The sequence below is a fragment of the Dendrobates tinctorius genome, unplaced genomic scaffold (assembly GCF_039654945.1).
Source record: "Dendrobates tinctorius isolate UK_male_01 unplaced genomic scaffold, ASM3965494v1 ptg000186l, whole genome shotgun sequence".
Taxonomy (NCBI): domain Eukaryota; kingdom Metazoa; phylum Chordata; class Amphibia; order Anura; family Dendrobatidae; genus Dendrobates; species Dendrobates tinctorius.
Genome location: NW_027361853.1, coordinates 3,997,904 through 4,020,478, shown reverse-complemented (window position 1 = coordinate 4,020,478; position 22,575 = coordinate 3,997,904). Strand labels below are relative to the sequence as shown.

Sequence of the window (22,575 nt, the reverse complement as noted above, 5' to 3'; positions counted from 1 at the left end):
GCGTTGTAGTGTCCCCACAGCCAGAGGAGAGCGATCACTGATGATCAATTTAGAATTTTATTATCTTACTATAACGTCCTGACTCAGATTTAGTCCCTAATAATGCCGTTACTTTTGGGCCATAGCGTGCCACACCGTTTTTGTTCGTTTCACCTGTTTTATGTTGTTGCCTACATAATAATATTCTTATTAGCTGCGATCTGACGTTTCTGACAGCGCACGTGTGGACTATGAAAACCATATTGTTGAATGTGAGGCTAGATTCCTTTTTTGGAGGAGGATGTTTAAAGTGGATCCCCCTTCAAAATCCATAATTAAAAAAAAAAAAAAAGCTTAAAATACTCTTGGAAAATTCTTCCATTCCTTTTTGTCTTTCACGTAGTAAGATGAGTTTATTTCCGACAAGGTTTTGAAAAGCTTACCCTGAGTTCCTCTTGGAATCCACTCCGAACTTGATGCTGTGTAGTCAAAAAACTGTAAGACAGTATGGGGGGAAAAAACACCACTGTAAATTGCTTCAGGATAAAAAAAAACTCTTCCCCAAAACAGAGGCTATGTGCACACAACGTCTTTTACAGGCAGATTCAGCCACGGAAACCACCTGAAAAAATGTGAAAATGTTCCAAAAAATGAATGTAAGCAATTCCATATAAAAACTACTGTGTTCAGGTTTTTGAACGTAACATACTTTTTTCTAGTGTTTTCCACTCGGAAGAATTTTTCAGATTGCAGGATAAATTAGACTGAATTTTTATTGTATTTTATCTCTTATATACATGACTTCAATATACTTTTCACAACCAAACAGAGCCTGAATGTGCCCTAGTACTACACCAATAATAAAGTGGCACTTGGATCTTAACTGCAGAATTTCCTAGCAGAAAATTTCCCTACAGCAAAATTTGCAGCGGAAAAACCACTCCAGATTTTTTTTGCACAAATGCTACTACATTTCCAAATGTTTCATCTTTTGCGTGACTCTACAAAGTAGATCATCTACAGCACCGTTTTAGATGCTAACTGTTTTGTTTTTGTTGTCTGGTTCGTTAATGGATTTTCTCAGTTGAATGAGATTTTTTGTCCATAATTATACTGTATTATGCCGCAGAATTTCCTATGCAAATCTGCGCTGTGAGTATTATACCTGTAAGGGGGATACCACTTCCTTATAATTTTAGGCCCCATTTGCATCTAGTTATTTTTATTACTTTGGCATATATACTGGGAAATATATATAGTACACTAGATGGAGGCCCGATGCTATCGCATCAGGAGGGCACAGTGCTCTGCACGCGGGATTTCTGTTACAAACTGAGAGATATACTCACCTTCTGATGGCCCCCGATCTCCTCTCCACGCTCCCGGCATCTTCCAGTCCTAGTAATGCTTAGCGCGAAGGACCGGAGATGACATCACTCTCGCGAGAGCGCGACGTCATCAGCGGTCTTTCGCGCAAAGCATTACTGGGATCAGAAGATGCCGGGCGCGTGGTGAGAGGAGGGAAAGAGTTCAGGGGCCGTCGGAAGGTGAGTATATCACTATTTTTTATAGGTTTATGGTACCCGGGGCCTGGAGGAGAGTCTCCTCTCCTCCAGACCCTGGGTACCATCCGCACATTGAGCGCTGCGCCAGTCATCTCCCGGCTGCGTCGCCGCTGACCTCCGTGCGGCAGGAGATGACCCGCGGCAACCGTCGGGAGATCAGCGGCTAGCGCTGCAGATCTCCCGATGGTAGCGGTGCCGTGCGTTGTTTGAATTCTGGGCCAATTCGCGGCCGGACTGCGCTTGTCGCTGATTGGTCGCGCCCGGCGCGACCAATCAGCGACGCGGGATATCCGTTACAGACAGACAGAATTAGATGATTATATAGTAGATAGTAAGCATACATCACAGCGTCTGTTAAAGGTGTTATTCACACACCTATTTTGATGTACACTGATGAGAAAAAGGGTAACAACGTTTTGAACTTTTTATTTCAGGCTCCACATCTCACCATCCACTACTGCTTTGATCGTGAGACTACCATCATTTTATAGACCATCATCTTTTCTATCTCATACATAAATTTCACTTGCAACCATTTAGCATATGATTAGTTCTGCAGATTCTTGTCATGTCACTGCATTGTTACTGTTTTACTCCTGGTGGTGGAAATATCTTTTTCATCCTGGATACTACAAAATACAACCTGTTCTCACATTCCCTAATAGCTCAGTGTGTTAATAGGTTGATTCCCAAGTGATAGGTCACTGGTTCAAATCGAGGAGCAACCATGAAGAAGATTTCACAAGAAAAGAGAAACCGCATCATCCAGCTCATCGACAGCAGTCTCTCAGCCAAGAAAATTGCCAAATTGCATCTTGTGACTGCCATGATAGTTGGAAGAATACAAAATTAAGTTCGACCATCCGTTCAAAAGCCAAGAGGTGGACATCCAGGCAAAATATTGGAGTCAACAAGTCGGCTCATCACAAGGTCTATCAGTTCTGGTGTGACAAACACGGCAGTGGAGTTGGCTCATATGCTTCATAATAGTGAGATCACAGACGTCCATACAAGCACCATGCGACCCACAGTACAACAAGTCTGGGTTAGTGGTCTGAAAAAAAGTAAAGACGTCTCGTATTAAATATTGTCGTAAGAAGCGTTGGCTCTAGTTTCCAAAAAGTGGACTCTGATGGGCTCTGATGGATGCAAAAGGGTTTGGAACATACAAGGGAAAAAGGTGCTAATGGGTCGAGAAATTGAAGGAACTGTGAAGTTCGTTGGACGAAGCATGATGGTATGAAGATGTTTCACAGCCAAAAGTGTTGAATACTTGACCAGGATCGATGGTGGTCTCAATGCTGATCTATATGTGAGTATCTTACAAGATGATTTACTTTGTACACTCGAGTACTACGGGTATGAAAAGGACCACACAGTTTTCCATCAGGACGACCCGAAGCAGATGTCAAGACTAGCGAAGAAATGATTCAATGACAATGAAGTAGAGGTGATGAATTGACCCCCACAGTCCCCGGCCCCCATCCAATCGAACACTTGTGGGTAGAGTTGAATAAAAAGCTGTACACATACCCAAATGAGAGTCTACCAGTTTTCACCAACTTTAGGAATGTATAGAAGAGACCTGGGATCAGATTTTGGTGAAGACCTGCTCGAGAGCAGCCCAGAAGGATTCAGGCAGTGTTGAAAGCCAAAGGTGGATTAACATAATACTAACAAAATAATGAAAATTAAAATTTAGAGTTTTAGGAGCAAAACAGTAACAATGCAGTGAAATGACAAGCATCTGCTTAACTAATCATATGCTAAATTGTTGCAAGTCAAATTTAGGTATGAGATAGCCAAGATGTTGGTCTATAAAATAATGGTAGTCTTACCTTTTGAAGCAGTAATGGATGGCGAGATATGGAGCCTGAAAATCAAAAATTCAAAACGTTGTGAACCCTTTTTGCTCGTCATTGTATATGTCCTGCAAAGACATGTCCAAGTTTTGCCCAATTCACTGCCTAAACTCATACATTTCAATGAGTGTGTCAGTGATGTGATTGTGGATGCCATGGCTTCCATGTTACAGATACATCAAAACTTTGGGCACACCCATTTATGCAGTGGTTTTCCTTGTTCTTAGTGGAATGTGCATGCTTTTGATTCAGGCTGAAGGCAACAAAACTCAAGAAGGAAGCAACACCTATTGAGACAAGGAGTAAAGAAACATGTAAAACAAAAACAGAATGTGTGTTATTCAACTTTAGGTTACTCATAGCCCCCCTCACCCCTTTTACTCTGATGACAGCTGTACACCCCCTTGGCATTCTTTCAAGCAGCTTTACCAGGTCATCACCTGGAAAGGCGTTCCAGCCACTGAAGGTGTTCCCAGAGGTATTGAGCACTTGTTGGCTGCTTTACCTGCACTCTGCATCCAAAACATCCTAAACTATCTCACTTGGATTGTGGAGGCCATGTCATCTGTCGGCGCCTCCATCTTCCTCCTTTGTGGTTGCAGAGCTCTTCCATAGCTTGGAGGTGTTCGGCATCATTGTCTTATTGCAACACATATTTTGGTCCTTCTAAGTGCAATCCAGATGTAACTGCATATCGTTGCAGAATTGTGTGTCTTGAATTAGGAATAAATTACAGATATTGTCACCAGTAAAGCCTCTCCACACTATCACACCTCTCCCTCCAAGCTTCATGGTGGGCATCACACATGTTGAAATCATTCACTCGCCTTGTCTGCGTCTCACAAAGACATGGCGGTTTGTGCAAAAATCTCAAATTGTAATTAATCAGTCCACAGTACAGACTTATACCTATTTAATGCCCAGCCCTTGTGTTTCTTTGCCCAAGCAAGTTTTCTTTTTTCTTGCTTGTGGTCCTCAGTATTGGCTTCTTTCCAGAAATTTGTCCATAAAGGGTGCTTCTCACAATCTCCTCTGGACGGTTGATGTTGAGAACTGTCTGCTATTTGATATCTGTGCATCATTTATGAGGGCTATTATCTGAGGTGCTGTCAATTTTCTGGTAACTGATGAACTTATCCTCTACAGCAGAGGTAATTGTTGGTCTTTGTTTCCTGGGGTGGTCTTCATGAGAGCTAGATTCATCATAGTGCTGGATGGTTTTCATGACTATACTTGACGATACCGTCAAGGTTTTAACGGTTTTCTAGATTGACTGACCTTCATTTCATATAGTAATGATGGACTGTTGTTTGTCTTATTTGCATGCTTCTTTCCATATTCTGGCTTAGAACAGTTGGGAAATAGGGCTAAGCACTGTATGTAACTACAGTTGTGGCCAAAAGTATTGACACCCCTGCAATTCTGTCAGATAATACACAGTTTCTTCCTGAAAATGATTGCAAACACAAATTCTTTGGTATTATTATCTTCATTTAATTTGTCTTAAATGAAAAAACACAAAAAGAATTGTCCTAAAGTCAAATTTGGATATAATTCCACACCAAACATAAAAAAGAGGGTGGACAAAAGTATTGGCACTGTTCGAAAAATCATGTGATGCTTCTCTAATTTGTGTAATTAACAGCACCTGTAACTTACCTGTGGCACCTAACAGGTGTTGGCAATAACTAAATCAGACTTGCAGCCAGTTGACATGGATTAAAGTTGACTTAACCTCTGTCCTGTGTCCTTGTGTGTACCACATTGAGCATGGAGAAAAGAAAGAAGACCAAAGAACTGTCCGAGGACTTGAGAAACCAAATTGTGAGGAAGCATGAGCAATCTCATGGCTACAAGTCCATCTCCAAAGACCTGAATGTTCCTGTGTCTACCGTGCGCAGTGTCATCAAGAAGTTTAAAGCCCATGGCACTGTGGCTAACCTCCCTAGATGTGGACGGAAAAGAAAAATTGACAAGAGATTTCAACGCAAGATTGTGCGGATGTTGGATAAAGAACCTTGACTAACATCCAAACAAGTTCAAGCTGCCCTGCAGACCGAGGGTACAACAGTGTCAACCCGTACTATCCATCGGTGTCTGAATGAAAAGGGACTGTATGGTAGGAGACCCAGGAAGACCCGACTTCTTACCCCGAGACATAAAAAAGCCAGGCTGGAGTTTGCCAAAACTTACCTGAAAAAGCCTAAAACATTTTGGAAGAATGTTCTCTGGTCAGATGAGACAAAAGTAGAGCTTTTTGGGCAAATGCATCAACATAGAGTTTACAGGAGAAAAAAAGAGGCATTCAAAGAAAGAAACACAGTCCCTACAGTCAAACATGGCAGAGGTTCCCTGATGTTTTGGGGTTGCTTTGCTGCCTCTGGCACTGGACTGCTTGACCGTGTGCATGGCATTATGAAGTCAGAAGACTACCAACAAATTTTGCAGCATAATGTAGGGCCCAGTGTGAGAAAGCTGTGTCTCCCTCAGAGGTCATGGGTCTTCCAGCAGGACAATAACCCAAAACACACGTCAAAAAGCACTAGAAAATGGTTTGAGAGAAAGCACTGGAGACTTCTAAGGTGTCCAGCAATGAGTCCAGACCTGAATCCCATAGAACACCTGTGGAGAGATCTAAGAATGGCAGTTTGGAGAAGGCACCCTTCAAATATCAGGGACCTGGAGCAGTTTGCCAAAGAAGAATGGTCTAAAATTCCAGCATTGTAAGAAACTCATTGATGGTTACCGGAAGTGGTTGGTCGCAGTTATTTTGGCTAAAGGTTGTGCAACCAAGTATTAGGCTGAGGGTGCCAATACTTTTGTCTGGCCCATTTTTTGGAGTTTTGTGTGAAATGATCAATGTTTTGCTTTTTGCTTCATTCTCTTTTGTGTTTTTTCATTTAAGACAAATTAAATGAAGATAATAATACCAAAGAATTTGTGTTTGCAATCATTTTCAGGAAGAAACTGAGTATTATCTGACAGAATTGCAGGGGTGTCAATACTTTTGGCCACAACTGTATGTACCAACACTATCACTGCAAAACTGCAAACACTTTCTTGAAGGACAGTGATTCTGCAAATGAACTCTTGATGAGGCATACTTACTTATTGGAAGCCATTCCAGGTGACTACCTTATGAATCTGCTGGAGAAAATGCCAAAGGAATCGAAAGCTGTCAGCAGAATTAAAGGGGGATAGTTTTGCATAATCTAAGCTTTAATACACATTCTAGTTTTTCACATGTGTTTTTTCTACTACTTGTTTCCATATTTGTTCCTTCTTGGTTTTGCTGCCTTCATTCTGAATGTACAATGTGTTCATCCCATTAAGAATATGAAAAACCATTAAATGAAGAGATGTGTTCAAATTTTTGAACTGTATTGTATACATTAAATACCAGTGTTGGACGTTTATCAAAGGTTTGGTCACCTGTAGGCTAGACTAGCATCCATTTAAAGAGGTTGTCCACTACTTTATCATTGATCCTGTCTTTAGGATAGGTCATCAATGTTTGATCGGCACCTCTGCCAATCAGCTGTACTTGTGTGTTGACAGCCACTGGCTGGAAATTCTCAATTGCGAAGCTGCTCCATCTTCTCATAGTGGCCATGGCTGGGTACTGCATACCCGCCTCCTATTCAAATCAATCTATTCTATTATTTCTAAACACTGTTTTTCGGTGAATCCTCTGTATCTCCGTTCATACTGCACACACACAAATGATACACCATTTGAAAGGTAAACTTGCTCCCTTCAGCAAGAAAATAGCCAAACAAACCACACATCCACGATTTGATCACAAAATACAGTTTAAACATTAATTTTCATAAACCTGCAGTAAGGAAAAATGACCTGCAGGTGGCACCAAGTACCCCAAAGCACACTACCACAAAGCCGCTTACAGACATCACAAACAAATTCAAACATTTGCCTTGGGGGCTTTCTAGCTTGCCGAACTGCTTGCCCAGCCTATTTTAGCTAAATAGGAGGATTGCACACTTCACTACAGGTGAGGCACATATGCTAACACATTTGTAAACGTGCACTGCCTTTTGAATTGCACACTTGCTCCGTTCATACTCCACCCACACAAACAACCGATACACCATTTGAAAGGTCAAATTACCTGCAGGTGGCAGCACACTACCTCAAAGCACACTACCACAAAGCTGCTTACAGACATCACAAACAAATCCAAACATTTGCCTTGGGGGCTTTCCAGCTTGCTCAAGTGCTTGCCCAGCCTATTTCAGGCACATTGGAGGATTGCACACTTCACTGCAGGTGAGTCACATATGCAAACACATTTGTATACATGCACTGCTTTTTCGTTGATTACTTCTCTCCACACACACAAATAATACACAATTTGGAAGGTAAACTTGCTCCCTTCAGCAAGAAAATAGCCAAACAAACAACACATTCACGATTTTATCACTAAATACAATTTAAACATTCATTTTCATAAACCAGCAGAAAGACACAATGACCTTCATGTGGCACCTCAACCGGAAAACATTTTTTGGCCTCTACTTATCAAAGCAATTTATTGTATTACTAATCTACATATATAAATATCTGTCTGTTCACCATCTCAAGAAATGCATTTACATTTGAATAGCTTGCTTTTTCTGAAATTGCCTGTGCCCCCGACGACCAATGTGCAAAAATTTCGCACAGGCAAAACTAGTAGTATTGTATTTGTATTATTGATCTATTGATCCCAAAGTGATTTTTTTTTTTTTTTATTCACTAGCAGTTTTGAAAAAAAATTTTAAGTGGAGTCCTCTGGTTTCAGATAGGATTATACATTTTTATGACAGAATAGCCTTTTTAACAAAAAAAAAAAAAAAGGCAAATTGATCCCTGGAAGTGTGAAGTTGCACTTATAGCTTCTCGGCCTCAGGCTGTATTCCCTGCCGTGTAGTGGGGCCAGCGACCTCTTGGTCCTCCAGAGGAGAGTAGCTCCAAGCAGGGAATACAACGGGAGGCTGATGAGCTATATACCCTGCCGTGTATCAGAGCCAATGACCTGTCAATCAAGCAGTGCAGAGGGATGGTACACAGGAAATGCAGGGAGAGGCTGAGAAGCTGTAAGTGAATCATCACACCCAATGCCCTTCCAGACACACATATACAGAACTTCAAAATGTGATTTCACTCTTCTGGAGCGTTGCTTTGGGGTCAAAAAGTGATCCACTTGTTTCGTCTTTTAAAGAGCTATAGAGTCATAAAAATGGTTTGGGGGTGTATAATTTCTGACAAGTTCCATTTTTTGCTTTTGTTGATTTGTAACTTTGTATCTATCACACAATTAATCTACATGTTACATGGTGGGAACAAAAAATCCTGATACTTGGGAATTGTATCCACTCCCTATTGATACTGGTTGTAGGCTTGGGTCATAGTAAAGATGTGTGGGGGTGGATAGCTTTTAATCTCTGTGTGTACATGCTCATATTCTGTGTTCTGGTATCCATGGCAGCCAATGTTCCAGAAATATGATTGTATGTCTCCTGGCTTTTCATGAAATCTGGTGCGGACTTTGCAGCTGAATCCGGACTTATAGTTTGGAGCCTGAATTACCATTACCCTGAACCGATAAGGTTTTTTTTCTTCACAGATGACCTCTGAAATGTTGTGACTGTGTACTCTGCTGCCAAATCCTATGGGGAACGATATGTGACTTACATTTCTATAGAAAAGCTCTAGATCCCTGCATTGATCCATTGGCCATAGCTTCTGCTTCGTTACCTTGTAGCTCACTATTCCGATAAAACCTTGAAATCTAGAATGTTCGGAGATAATTGCCTTTTGTCTGTGTTAGTACAATGGATCCAGTGACCTATGTGCACATAGAGAGGAAAATATACCACTCTTGTATAGACGTTAGAGAAGGCCTTAAGATCCAATTGATTTATTGATGAGCCATGCCGTCATGCCGTAGGGTACGTGAACACGAAAGGGGGAAAATTCCTGGAATAACATTGAGTCTCAGATAAATGTGCATTATATTATAATTTAAAGGGACATGATTTTGTTTTAATTAGTTAGTTGTGAAATCCTTCACTGAAAGTACTCGATCCATATATTTTATACACTGTAAATATCAGAGACCACCGCTGTATGTATATTTGTTGGTGCGCACAGGCATTTCTATACACCATGCGTTGAAATCCATATCCGAGTATGTTCACACACAGGGGCTATTTTTTCTGGCTGAAAAGTCCATATTGAAAAAACACATATAAAAAAAATAAACTTTTTTAAGTGTATATTTCTTCTTCTATTGGTTGAGTGGTCAATTTTGAATTGTTTCTTTTTTTTTTTTTTCAAGCAGAAAATGTTTCTCCATGTTATATATATATATATATATATATATATATATATATATATATATATAAAAAAAAAATAAAAAAAAATAAAAATCATCATCTACATTATAGACATTTACTATTGGAAGCAAACGAAGCTTAAGGCTGTGTGCGCACATTGAGTTTTTGATGCTGCGTATTTTTGCCAAGAGTCAATAACGCTATGTCTTCCAGTTCCAGAAAAGTGTATGGGATTTATAGAAGTCTCATGCACACTGGGCTTTTCTTACCTGTGGATTTCCTGCATCTAACTGATCTATTAGGAAAAATCTGCACATGACTTGTAGTGTAAAGTACAGTACGTCAGAAGAATGGACGTCACTTCTTTCATGCTCTTGGCGTTTTAACCTGAAGCAGTTACATGGTCCAAAAAACAAAAATATAAACAGCAGGTCGTCTTTACATAGAATTGCTTATGTTCATTCTTTTGACCGTTATCTGATATGTTTTTCACGCGGGTTTCTGAAGGTATGTGCTCTCAGTTGATTTTCATTTTTTAGGATATTTTGGAGCAGGAACTTTGCAGAACTCTTAAAATTTCAAAAAACTGAGTTCCCACTCCAAAAACCCACGTGTGCACATGCCCTAAAGCTGTGGTCCCACAATGAGTGTTTGTAAAATTTTAACACTCCTCAAAAAAGAAGAGTTTCCTGAAGCCGTTACCGCTTGATGAACTTATTGGTTTTTAACTTCTCTAAAACCTCCATAAGCCAAAATGGTTAGTTTCACACTGAGGATTTTTACATCGTTTTTGGCACGGATTGCGGATGAAAATCTATGTAAAAAATGCTTCAAATCTGCAACAATATTCCCATTCACCCAAAAGAGACGACGCGCCAATACTGCACATGTTGCTTTTTTTCTGCATATTTTTCAATGCATTTTGGAAAAAGCATCATGACAATCCTTTAGCTGGTTTTCCACTGATAAATTGGCCAAATCTTGTGGTTTTGCTGTGGTTTTTTAATGTGCATTTTGCAGCAGAATCCGTCCAAAACCACTATTGCGACACCTCACATTACTTTTACAATGCATCAAAACTGTGTCTGAAAACCACATTGTTACGATGTTTTTTTACTTTACCTGCATTTTAAGGCCGGGGTCACACTTGCAATGAATACGGGCGAGTGCTATGCGGTAAACATCGCATAGCACCTCGGATCAGTATTCAGCTATGGGGCAGCTCCCATAAATGTTATTTTTCTCAGCCGTTTTCAGCGTCCGAGTGAAATCGCAGCATGCTGCTGTAGGTGCGGGGGCCGACTAGGGGTGGTCCTTTTTCGCCGCGAACAGACTGGAGACAGAAACCAACGTGCGTTCAAACAGGTCCTCTTTATTGGCTGTCCTCCCGATGACCAGAGCATCGCGACAGCTTCTATGCACAGACCCAGGTACCTTTCACCTCCTTCTTTCCCTTAAAGCGACGTCCCTCGTGGTTCTTTCACTGTGGCTGCCTTAGGCCCACCACCACAGCACATCCCCTGGCCGAGTCCATCAGTCTGGTACCCCGGGCATCCTCTGTCCTGCGGCTATCCTGTCAGGGCCACTCCCCTGACTGTCTCTCCTGCCAATCCGTTCCGGAGTTCGTCCTTCTGTCTCCTCCTGAGCTGCGCTGAACTCCTCCTGGACTGGACCTCCCTGGGCTCTCTCTCCCTCTCTTTTTATTCCCCTGCCTGAGAATTCCCCTCCTGAGCCCCCGTAACTCCGCCCACCATGACTTTGCGGTTTCCTAAGCATTAGATGCTGTTAAGTCCTCTCCCTTCTCTCTTTAGTCTCCCTCTAGTGGCCAAACCTCATTACTTCACCGTCTCCTTTTCCTACTATTCTTTGTCTCCCCCTAGTGGCCAAAACCTGGTCCTACACCATCTCTTCCTGATTCTGTTTCCCCATACGTATATACAAATTCACGTCAAGTATATTTATTGCCCATCTTACATTCACTGTTCCTCTCCAGACAGGCCCATAGGTCAGTCCACTTCCCTACATACACCTTCCTTTTACCATTGTCGTCTCCGACAATCTCGTCCCCTTCAGTTTCCCTTTTTGAACTTCCCAACTCTCTTTTGTCCATGTGACCAGTTGTCGAGCAGAGTCCGGAGCCTTCTAGCTCTACGCGGGATGCTGAACAGAACCGGGAGCAATCATGCTTTGAGCAGCTTACGGCTACTCGCAGGCGCATATGCCTCAATGACAATTCCCTTTTATTGGGATAGGACCACCCGGACTCCTCAACGGGTGTTCTCCCCCACTTTTCTCACCTTCAGAATTGCGTACCATTCTGGGGTGACACAACTGAGGCTCCGGCCTACCAGGTCACTGTGTGCCCCCTCCTTCACTTTGGGTATCTTTGCCACCTAGGACCTGACCTATGGACCACTGTCTGTTCCATTTCCACCAATCTTCTTGTACCTTCAGTTATAATCAGTTATAACAAGCATTTTTCTCTAGTTTTGCACTTTGGACCTGTTGAACATTTTTTTCTTTTTCCGTATAACATTTTAAGCTAACTATACATAATTTCAACATGTACTACTTTTAATAATTATAACACAAACTATTTCCTTCAACATTCGGCATTGGTTATAATTTTTCAAAACAAAACGTTAGCGCTCCCCCCTTCCTTTGTGGAAAGCACCCCCACACATCCCTGCCATGTCAAGAGTTGGGGTATTTTACCCCCGAGGGGACGCGGAACAGACCCCATGCTGCGCAACAGCGCACAGCAGTCCCGGTAGTCCACATTCAGCAGTGCTCCGGGCTGTCTCCTGATGGCCGATGTTCCGCCAACAGCAAGGAACTACACAACCGTGGAGCCCCCGGGATGTCTTGACTGTTCCTGGGCCCAGAGTGTCCTTAGCGCCCGAGACCCAGGAGTCCACCTCCCCTTCACAGGGTTCCGCATTCCTCAGGGTACACAATAACTGCCACGGCCGCGGGGGCAGTATTCTTTATAAAAGGATACCCGATCTCCCATCCGCAGGGCCCGCCCATGCTTAATGGAGGCCATGTTCAGGTACACCTTGTGGCCAGTCTCCGTTTCTATGATGAAGCCATAGCCCTTCTTGACATTTGTGTACACGAGCTGCCTGGTACACCGAGGAACAGACATCGCTGCCTCCCCCTTTTCGTTCAGCAGCGCCCAGACCTCCAGCTCCTTGGCCTTCTTCTGCGAGATGACGTCAGCAATCCATACAGAGGGCCCGGTATAGGCCGCGGAGCTTGGCCAGTAGGCTGGAACTGAGAGCGGGGTAGAGACGGCTGCGGGTACTGGTGAGTAGGCCGCAGCCTTGGCCAAGAGTGGGGCAGAAGCGGCTGCGGGCACCAGTGAGTAGGCTGCGGCCGGGGCCAAGAGTGGAGTAAAGGCGGCCGCGGGTACTGGTGAGCAGGCCGAAACCTGAGCCGAGAGTGAGGCGGAGGCGGCCGCGAGTACCGGTGGGTGGGCCGCGGAGCCTGGCAGCTGTGGTCTAGAGGGGCCGAAGCGGTGGCGGGCCTCGATGGATAGGCCACTGCCACGGTATGGAGCGCAGCAGAGGTGACCGCGGGCCTCGGTGAGCAGGCAGTGGATCCGCTCCGCACCGGAGACGTGGGGCAGCTCGGGGTCAATGGCGCGGTCATTGGTCGGCCCTACATGGGCCGCAGATTCATCGGGAGCCAGGGATGCTGGATGAGAGGAGGCCGAGCGGGGAGGCTGGGGGCCGGTGCTGGAGCCCTTGGGCCTGGCTCGTGTACGGGGCATGGGGGCGGGGACTGCCTGCGGTGCCGCCGGCTGCTTCCCTGCTGCCATGGCTCCCTCCAGGAGTCGGTGCACCCGTGCGACCGGAGGGTCCGAAGTGTCATACATAGTAACATAGTTTTGAAGGCTGAAGGAAGACCTTATGTCCATCTAGTTGAGCCTATTTTTAGTGCAGCTGTTCTGCATTGTTGATCCTGGGGAAGGCAAAAAACCCACAGAGTAGAAGCCAATTTTCTCCATAAGGAAAAAAATTCCTTCCCCTAAGCTGGGTCAACCATCTACCTATAATATTATGTTATTCGTAACCTTCTAAACTGTTACTCACAAGAAAAGCATCCATTCCTTTCTTAAATTCATTCAGTGAGTTGGCCATCACCACTTCCTCAGGAAGAGAATTCCAGAGCCTCAATGCTCTTACCGTGAAGAACCCTCTTCTATGCTGGTGCAGAAATGGTCTTTCCTCCAAACGAAGAGAATGCCCCCTTGTTCTTGTCACAGTCCTTGGTACAAACAGTTCATTGGAGAGATCTCTGTATTGCCCTCTGCTATACTTGTACATATATATTAGGTCTCCCCTAAGTCTTCTCTTTTCTAGAGTAAATAGACCTAATGGAAGAGATGGAGAAATTACTTTCTCCTCCGCAGCTGTGCTCCGATTCTCTCTGTGTGGGAGGCTCGGAGCACAGTTGTATGACACTCGGCTCCTTCTTGCAGCAGAGCAGGAGCCAAGGGTCATTAGCATATCGTATCTGATGCTCTCACATTGGATGCCATGTGCAGGCCTAAATTGTAATATGAGATGCCTCAATATGTGTACTCTGAGTTTTTGGTGTCTTTTTTTTTTTTTTTTAATGCTGCGTACTTTGGAAAAAATGCAAGGAACCTATATTAATGGGAACAAAAATGGTGCAGAAAACCTGCAACATCAAAAACTCACCGTGGGAACATAGTCTCAGGTTTTTTGTATTTTTTTCCACACGCTTTTTTTTTTTGTGTTTTTTCTACTGCAATCTTTGTCTTTGTTTTCAATATGTCATGTTTTAGTCTATGGGGAAAATTCACAAATAAAATACATATTTTCCTCAAGAGAAATTGACGTGTTGCGGATTTAAAAATACCAATATACAGTATAATCATCACCTTTAAGATCTCTTCTAGAGCATTCTAGTAAGCTATATGTAAGTCACCTCTTCATAGGACAAAAAAACAACTTTCATTATCCCCCATACACGGCGGTCCGGTCCAAAGGGTGTCACTGGTCTTGATCCGACGCCTCCTCTCTTCTTGCAATCGTCGTCCTCCTTCCCTGCCTCATATGGATGTGTCGTACATCATCCACACAGTGTCCTCCATCGTGCTCCTGCACACTTCTCTCTACCCAGTTGAGGGCAGTGCACAATACTGTAGTGCGCATGCGCCGGTTTAACTTCCAGGTCATATGCGCTCTTTCCCCGCGCATGCACACTACAATACTACAATACTTTGCTCTGACCACAGCAGGGTAGAGAGATGTATGCCTGTGGAGGAGCGCGATGGAGGACACTGTGTGGATGACAAAGAATATTAATTTGCGGAGACATGTCTGACTTTTTTTTTTTAATCCAAAATCACAATCATCAACACAAGTCTATGGGTCCGTTAAAAAATCAGATAGAGCTCAAATGACAGCTCGGTGCGGTCTGATTTTCATGGACTGTTAGATTGGAGAAGGTCGAGAATCTTTATTTTTTTCCAACTTGTGAGAAAAACTGATGGAGCTCTAACCAAACTCTGATGAAACTTGGTCCATTTTTTTCATATGTGTAAAAAAGCCTTGCGTGTAAAGTGTAAATGAGGCTTCAAGTGTGATAATTATTTTTTTGCCATTTTAGTTTGTTTTCTTTTTAATGCTGAAAACAAATGTAAATTAACTGCAGATCATATGTTTTGCTGTTGATATCTGGAGAATACAAATCCTTCTTGGCTCATGTGTGGTCCATGATGCAGCACACACCGGAGAAGACTGCAATTTTTTTTTCTCCTGGCCGTTGTGAGACAAAACACTTCTCCTGAATAATTGGAGCCCTGGTCCTTGAACTCCGTTCTGAAGGACCATATGATTGCTGGAGATGTCTTCTGCTCATCATGTGCTCTGATTAATGAACTTCATAAAAACACCAAGTACCTCTCTGATAACAGTACATCTATATTTTTGCCAAGTCTCGTCTGTCTATGGGCAGTGTGGGAAGATGTGTACAGCTGGACTGTGGGCAGGAGCAGACTGACAACACTTCTGAAATCACTAAGCCCTTTTATAGAAATGGGGAATCGTTTTGTATTAATACACGTACAGAAGATGATTTTTTACATAGACTTTTCATTGTAATTAAAAACCTCTTAATAAGAAACAGTTCTTGTTGTAATGATGGTAGATTCGTGCACCTGCGCCCACGTGCTATGCTGTAGACTGGATATTAAAAACTGCTGTGACTATATACAATGGACAAAAGCAAACAGTCCAAAACCATTGTTATTTTGTTACACAATATCCAGATGTCTGCACAGAATTGCCAAAACTGCCAAGATATGAGATGATAGAAAATGTACCGTTACCCGTAGATCTTGGCAATACCCCTGCTGCCCGTCGTGCCATATCATGCTGTCATCTCTACTTTTTTAGAGCTGTCCATGGGTAGCATTGGATGGAAATCCTGACCGTCTTGCCAACCCAGATGATAGCAAGTGAATCATAAGTAAAGGAACATTCATCACTATATGAAAACTTTCCAAAACGTTGAGTAATTTATGTGGGTGATGATGCGCTCTTATAGAAAATGTTCATTGCCCTTCTGACCTTTTTGTGTCTACATTTAAAGTGTTATCCCACTCCTGTCTGTTTTTCCAGTCATACTCTACTCATCACACACGTTAATATATTGCATTCTGAAATAATTTCCTAGTTGGATGACTCTCTGAGGGTATGTGCACACATCTAGTCTCGAATTACTAGTCCAATATGTTCCCCCCCCCCATCCCTCCTCCACACTAGCCTCAACAGACAGGTCTCGCCTTATGTACGTGTGAGGGAGGTAGAGGGCGGTAGTCGTGGCTGATAGCATTTGCGTTAGCACGCCCTGCCCTCCCATCACATACACATACTGTGCATAGTTCTGCATACCTGTGGCTTCTTCACCAGTACCGTCAGGGTCCTCTGTACATTTCTGTAGGCTTCCTTGGTCCGGTTTAGTACAAAATGAGCCACAGTCCAATTCAACTTTCAAACAGGTAACTTTACTGATTCTGGTACACAGCATATTCGTATTTTTTCCAGCATCAGCATCAGGTTTCACAACCGGGTCTCTTTTTTACCTTTCGATCCCTCAGCGCCCTCCCTGTTCTGCTTTACTCCATTTGGGGACTCCCTCAGCCATTTCACCCTGGTTCTGAGGGCATCAGCCCACGCAGTAAGCTGCCACATGATGAGCGACCTGCTCGTACTGCTTAGTCTCTAGCAACTGCAGTCCCACTAATACTGCACCGCTAGCACTGTTGCTGCTTCTGATGAGGTCCTGGCCACGGATACTATATGGCTGTGCATTAAACTTCTTTAACGTGGCATGGCATGGTGTTGCCCAGGGCTTGTCAGCCCACCTGAGCTCATGGGTGCCCTGGTCCCAACTGAGATCTCTAAGGAAGTCCTTCCTGCCTTTTCCACCGTGCCCCTCCTATCTTAGCTCTTTACAATGCTATAACTACAACTATAATGTACCCCATCTTGTGGCTAAATTTGGGTACTACTCTTACGCTACCAGTACAATGACATTACACATATATATATATATTACATAGATATACAATCTATATACATACAGCAGCAATAAATACAACCGGGACGTCATTTAAGGGGTTGCGAGAAAAGATGGACTCTACAACCCCTTACATTCCCCCTTCATTTTAACATGGTTGTCCCCAGCCATAAAATTTTTAATATTTACACACAATACTCCACGCAGGGAGGAATATGGAGAACTGTTTTGACTCAATGTGAGCTGAGTCTGTGATTCTCTAAAGGAAAGCGGTCCCCTTCCTTTAAATATAGTACCCAGGGCCCTGCGACACAGCCCCAGAGCAATACCCTGCTTTCCAGCAGAAGGGGCGCAACAAGAAAACCCAAAAAGAGTCCATGCTCTAAACAGGAACGCCTGGCTCACAGTCCTCCAGGTCAACAACACAAATTGCCCAAGGCATGTTTCAAATTATTTACATTTTTCTTTGTTATGACCATCTTTGGTCATGCTATCCCCCCATCCTTTGAGGGTCATCAGGGCTTCTCTTGCACATAAGGACACAGAACAGTCCTTCAGGAAATGTCTTCATGCAACGAGCACAACAATGTACAACAGAAAGTTTGTTTTTGTTTTTTTTTAACTCACTGGCACGCGTCCCATGGACGGGCTGAAGGGGACTCTGCAGTCTCTCAGTCTGTAGGATGCAGCAGAAGCAGAACCATAGGAAGGGGTGGAGGAAGCACAGGGTACCGCTGGTTCATGTCTCGGGCCCGGATTTTTTTCTGAGCCGTCAACCTCGGTACACAAAGCTACTGCCACTGCATAGTATCCCCAGGGGCAGTCTTCCTTATAAAAAGAGACCCTGTCCCCATCACATAGGGGTCTCCCGAACTTTACGGAGGCGGCATTGATACACATCTTGTCATTGGTGCCATCCTCCCATATAAATCTAAATCCCCAGTCAACGTTGGTGAACATCAGTTGACTGTGAGTGCGGCGCTCCACTAAGGCGCCCTCTCCATACTGCCACAGTCGGGCCCAGATTTCTTTTTCCCACAGCTTTTTGCCCGCAATCACATCCACTATCCAGGCAGACTGCTCAGATGTCGGAAAAGGGCCCTCGGTGTGGTAGAAAGTGAGGTGCCCATAGCTTGGGTCAGTGCCAGATGGGGGCCTGGCCTCTTGTCCATGATGGCCACAGGAGAGCTCAAAAGGCTCAGTCGTGGAAGCGGAAGACCAGGGGATGGTCTGGCTAGGTGGAGTAGAGGGCCGTGGCGGGGGGACAGCTTTTCGGGTTCAAAGGCTGCAATGGACGCACTATGATGGAACTCGGTAGTCCTGCCACGCCCATCCCGCGTATGACGTATCCCTCCGGACGCTGCGAAGCCCTCTGGCTCCCGATGACGCAGTTTAGGCCGGATCACCTCTTCCGGTTCAGGCTCCTCCGGGGCTGTCGCTGAATCTGGTCCCTGTCAACGCTGCAATGCTGGCTCTGGGTACAAAGGTTCCGGCCCTCTAAGTCATTCCGATCGCTGTGGACGTCTCAGCTCCATGACCCATGGTTTCTGCCGAGGGGGCTCCTGCTCTGCTGGGCCTTGTTGCTCCGGTTCTCCTGAACGGTGTCCTTCGATTTCAGGTATGGGGTTAACTTCGGCTGCATCGCTTCTGTCGCCCGGGTCAGGCCCGCTCCTCCTCCTCCTGCCGCCATTTCCATTCGATGCGGCCTACTCCTCTGCAGCTTAGTGCGCAAGAGTGATGCATTGCTGCCGGCGCCGTTTCCTATAATGGTGTCATGCAGCTGCAACCAAGGTCTTCTTTTGGATCCTGCCCGTTCCAGGGTGGAGTCGACTCCTGCTGCTTCACCCATTCCCTTGCGATCTGTTTTAGGAAACGTGGTGTTAATGGCTCTCGATGCATCCTCTGGGGGCGGTACCAGGGACATCTCTTGGCAGGTCTTCGTGCCATCTCAGCGCTTTCACGCCCACGAAGGATAAAGTCACATTGGTTGTCTTCTTCTTTGGCACCATTTTCTACCATCTTCATGTCCGCCATCTTTTTCAAAACATCATCAGTCCCAATCATTTTAGACAAATCCAGGATTCCAGTCACATTTGCAAAATCTTCAGTTCTTTTCTTTCTGGTCACATCCATTACACTTAAGTCATCATCTTCCTTTGCAGTCTCCCGCAGTGCAGAGTTTCAATCACATCAATCTCATCACTTACAGCATTCCCACGCTGCATGGTTTCGGCATCCTGCCAACTACGCCAAGTGTGAGGGAGGTACAGGGCGGTAGTCATCGCTAATTAGCATTTGTGTTAGTGCACCCTGCCCTCCCATCACATACACATACTGTCCATAGTTCTACATACCTGTGGCTTCTTCACCGGTACCGTCAGGGTCCTCTGTACATGTCTGTAGGCTTCCTCTGTCCGGTTTAGTACAAAATGAGCCACAGTCCAATTCTACTTTACTGATTCAGGTACACAGCATATTCGTATTCTTTCCAGCATCAACATCAGGTTTCACAACTTGCAACTCCTCCTATGTCCCTGTCCTCCTCTCTCTGTCACTAAACTCGCTTCCGGGATAGACCATCCCTTTTGGTCCCTCAGCATCCTCCCTGATCAGCCTTACTCCACGCAATAAGCTGCCACATGATGAGCAACCTGCCCGTACTGCTTAGTCTCCTCTAGCAACTGCAGTCCCTCTAATACTGCACCGCTAGCGCTGTTGCTCCTTCTGATGAAGTCCTGGCCATGTATACTATATGGCTGGGCCTTAAACTTCTTTAACGTTGTGTGACACAGTGTTTCCCAGTGTTTGCCCACCTGAGCTCATGGGCGCCCTGGTCCCAACTGAGCTCTATAAAGAAGTCCTTCCTGCCTTATCCACTGTGCTCCTCCTATCATAACTATTTACAATGCTGTAACTACAGCTATAATATACCCCATCTTGTGGCTAAATTTGGGTACTACTCTTACCCTACCAGTACAATGGCATTACACACACATATATATATTGCAAGGTAGCGCTCACTGAGGGCATTTGGGAACACTCACTTGGCTGCGATATTGATGCATACAGGAACACTTTCCACTTAAACAGTCCATGCGGTTTATTATGCCATCATAAACCGCACCGTAAGCCCTCTTATGCTTCACAGGCTTACACATAGTCCATCACATTTCTTAGTACACGGCTTTAACACGCTTTCACTAAACACGCTGGACCTCTTTGTCCAGTTACCGTGGGCGACCGCACACCGAACAGTTCATTAATGTCCATAGAACACAACGGGCACCAACAGACATATCCCCATGTCCTGGGCTACCTCGCAGGAGCTCCTGCTCAAGATGCCGACTCTTTGGTAGTCCTCTCTCTCAGGGAAACTGCCGAACTGGGAACACAATATCAGTATTTGCAGATGATACAAAACTATGTAAGGTAGGTAACACAAAGGAGGACAGTTTGCAACTACAGACAGATTGGAGTAAATTGGAGAATTGGGCTGAAAAATGGCAAATGAGGTTTAACACAGATAAGTCTAAGGTTATGCACATGGGAAGGAGAAACATGCTATAATTACTTACTAAATGGGAACCTGCTGGGGAAATCAGACATGGAAAAAGACTTAGGCATCTTAGTCAATAAGAAGCTAAATTGGAGTGCCCAGTGTCAGGCAGCTGCCACCAAAGCAAATAGGGTCATGGGATGCATTAGAAGAGGTCTGGGGACACGAGATGAAAACATAATTCTCCCACTGTACAAATCACTCATCAGATCACACTTGGTGTATTGTGTGCAATTATGGACGCCGGTGCTCAAGAAAGACATTACTGAACTCGAAAGGGTTCAAAGGCGGGCTACTAAAATAATAAATGGAGTTGGTTCACTACAATACCCAGAAAGGTTATCAAAATTAGGTCTATTTACTCTAGAAAAGAGAAGACTTAGGGGAGACTTAATATATATGTACAAGTATATCAGAGGGCAATACAGAGATCTCTCCAATGAACTGTTTGTACCAAGGACTGTGACAAGAACAAGGGGGCATTCTCTTCGTTTGGAGGAAAGACAATTTCTGCACCAGCATAGAAGAGGGTTCTTCACGGTAAGAGCAGTGAGGCTCTGGAATTCTCTTCCTGAGGAAGTGGTGATGGCCAACTCACTGAATGAATTTAAGAAAGGAATGGATGCTTTTCTTGTGAGTAACAGTATAGAAGGTTACGAATAACATAATATTATAGGTAGATGGTTGACCCAGCTTAGGGGAAGGAATTTTTATCCCTATGGAGAAAATTGGCTTCTACCCTGTGGGTTTTTTGCCTTCCCCAGGATCAACAATGCAGAACAGCTGCACTAAAAATAGGCTGAACTAGATGGACAAAAGGTCTTCCTTCAGCCTTCAAAACTATGTTACCGTCCCGGATAACGCCTTGCTCGCCAGGCCACCTGACAGTCCAGATCCACAGAAGGACAGTAGTTCCCCCCCCCCCGTGCAGTGCCATCACTGACTCTGCAAACACACGTGGCCTGTCTGTGTGCTATTCAGGATGTCCGTCCCCACTTTGGAACCGTCCAACACACAGGCCTCACCGGGTGCTATTCAGGGATCCATCCTCCCAGGGTCTCCCAACACACTGGCCACCAGGTCCAGGGCCTTAGCGGGTGCTATTCAGGACGTCCGTCCCCTCCTGAGGCCGTCCAACACTCCAAGCCTCACCAGGTCCAAGGTCGCAGCACGTGCTCCAGGGATCCAATTCTTCTCCCATAATCTCCCAACACTGACCCTCCAGGATCTTGCACCCTGAACCATTCAGTTACACACTCTCTCTCCATGTGACCAGACCTCAGGCATATTATATGGTACATAACCACACCCACAGGTGAGGTATGGATCACATGGTCATGACCTCACTACAGGTCCTATTCCACACACATACAGGCTTTACATTGGGCGTTCAGACACATGCCCCTGGGTGGGTTTGTAGGTGACTGGTCCCACCCATCTCACCAAGTCACCTGGAAGCTTTCCCAATACACAGTAACAAACCCTCAGCAGTACCTCTGCTGATCAATACACGTTCCAGCTTCCATCACAAGGCACCCACCCTTGTGATACATATCGGCCATTTACAATCCTGCCGCTCACCATTTCCCCATCACAATAAAGGAAATGCCTTCATGCATGTCCTGGGAAACCCATACAGCGCCCCCTAGCTGTCACAGGGGTCACTGCATCACAATATATATATACAGTCTCCACGCCCCTGGGAGAAGCAACATAGC

The 22,575-nt window shown here is 44.6% G+C and overlaps 1 protein-coding gene across 1 annotated transcript in view; it reads left to right on the top strand.

The window, feature by feature from the left end:
* GALNT16 (polypeptide N-acetylgalactosaminyltransferase 16) overlaps window positions 1-22,575 on the top strand; it is a 221,034-nt gene that overhangs the window by 922 nt on the left and 197,537 nt on the right. The gene's annotated exons all lie outside the window — the stretch shown is intronic.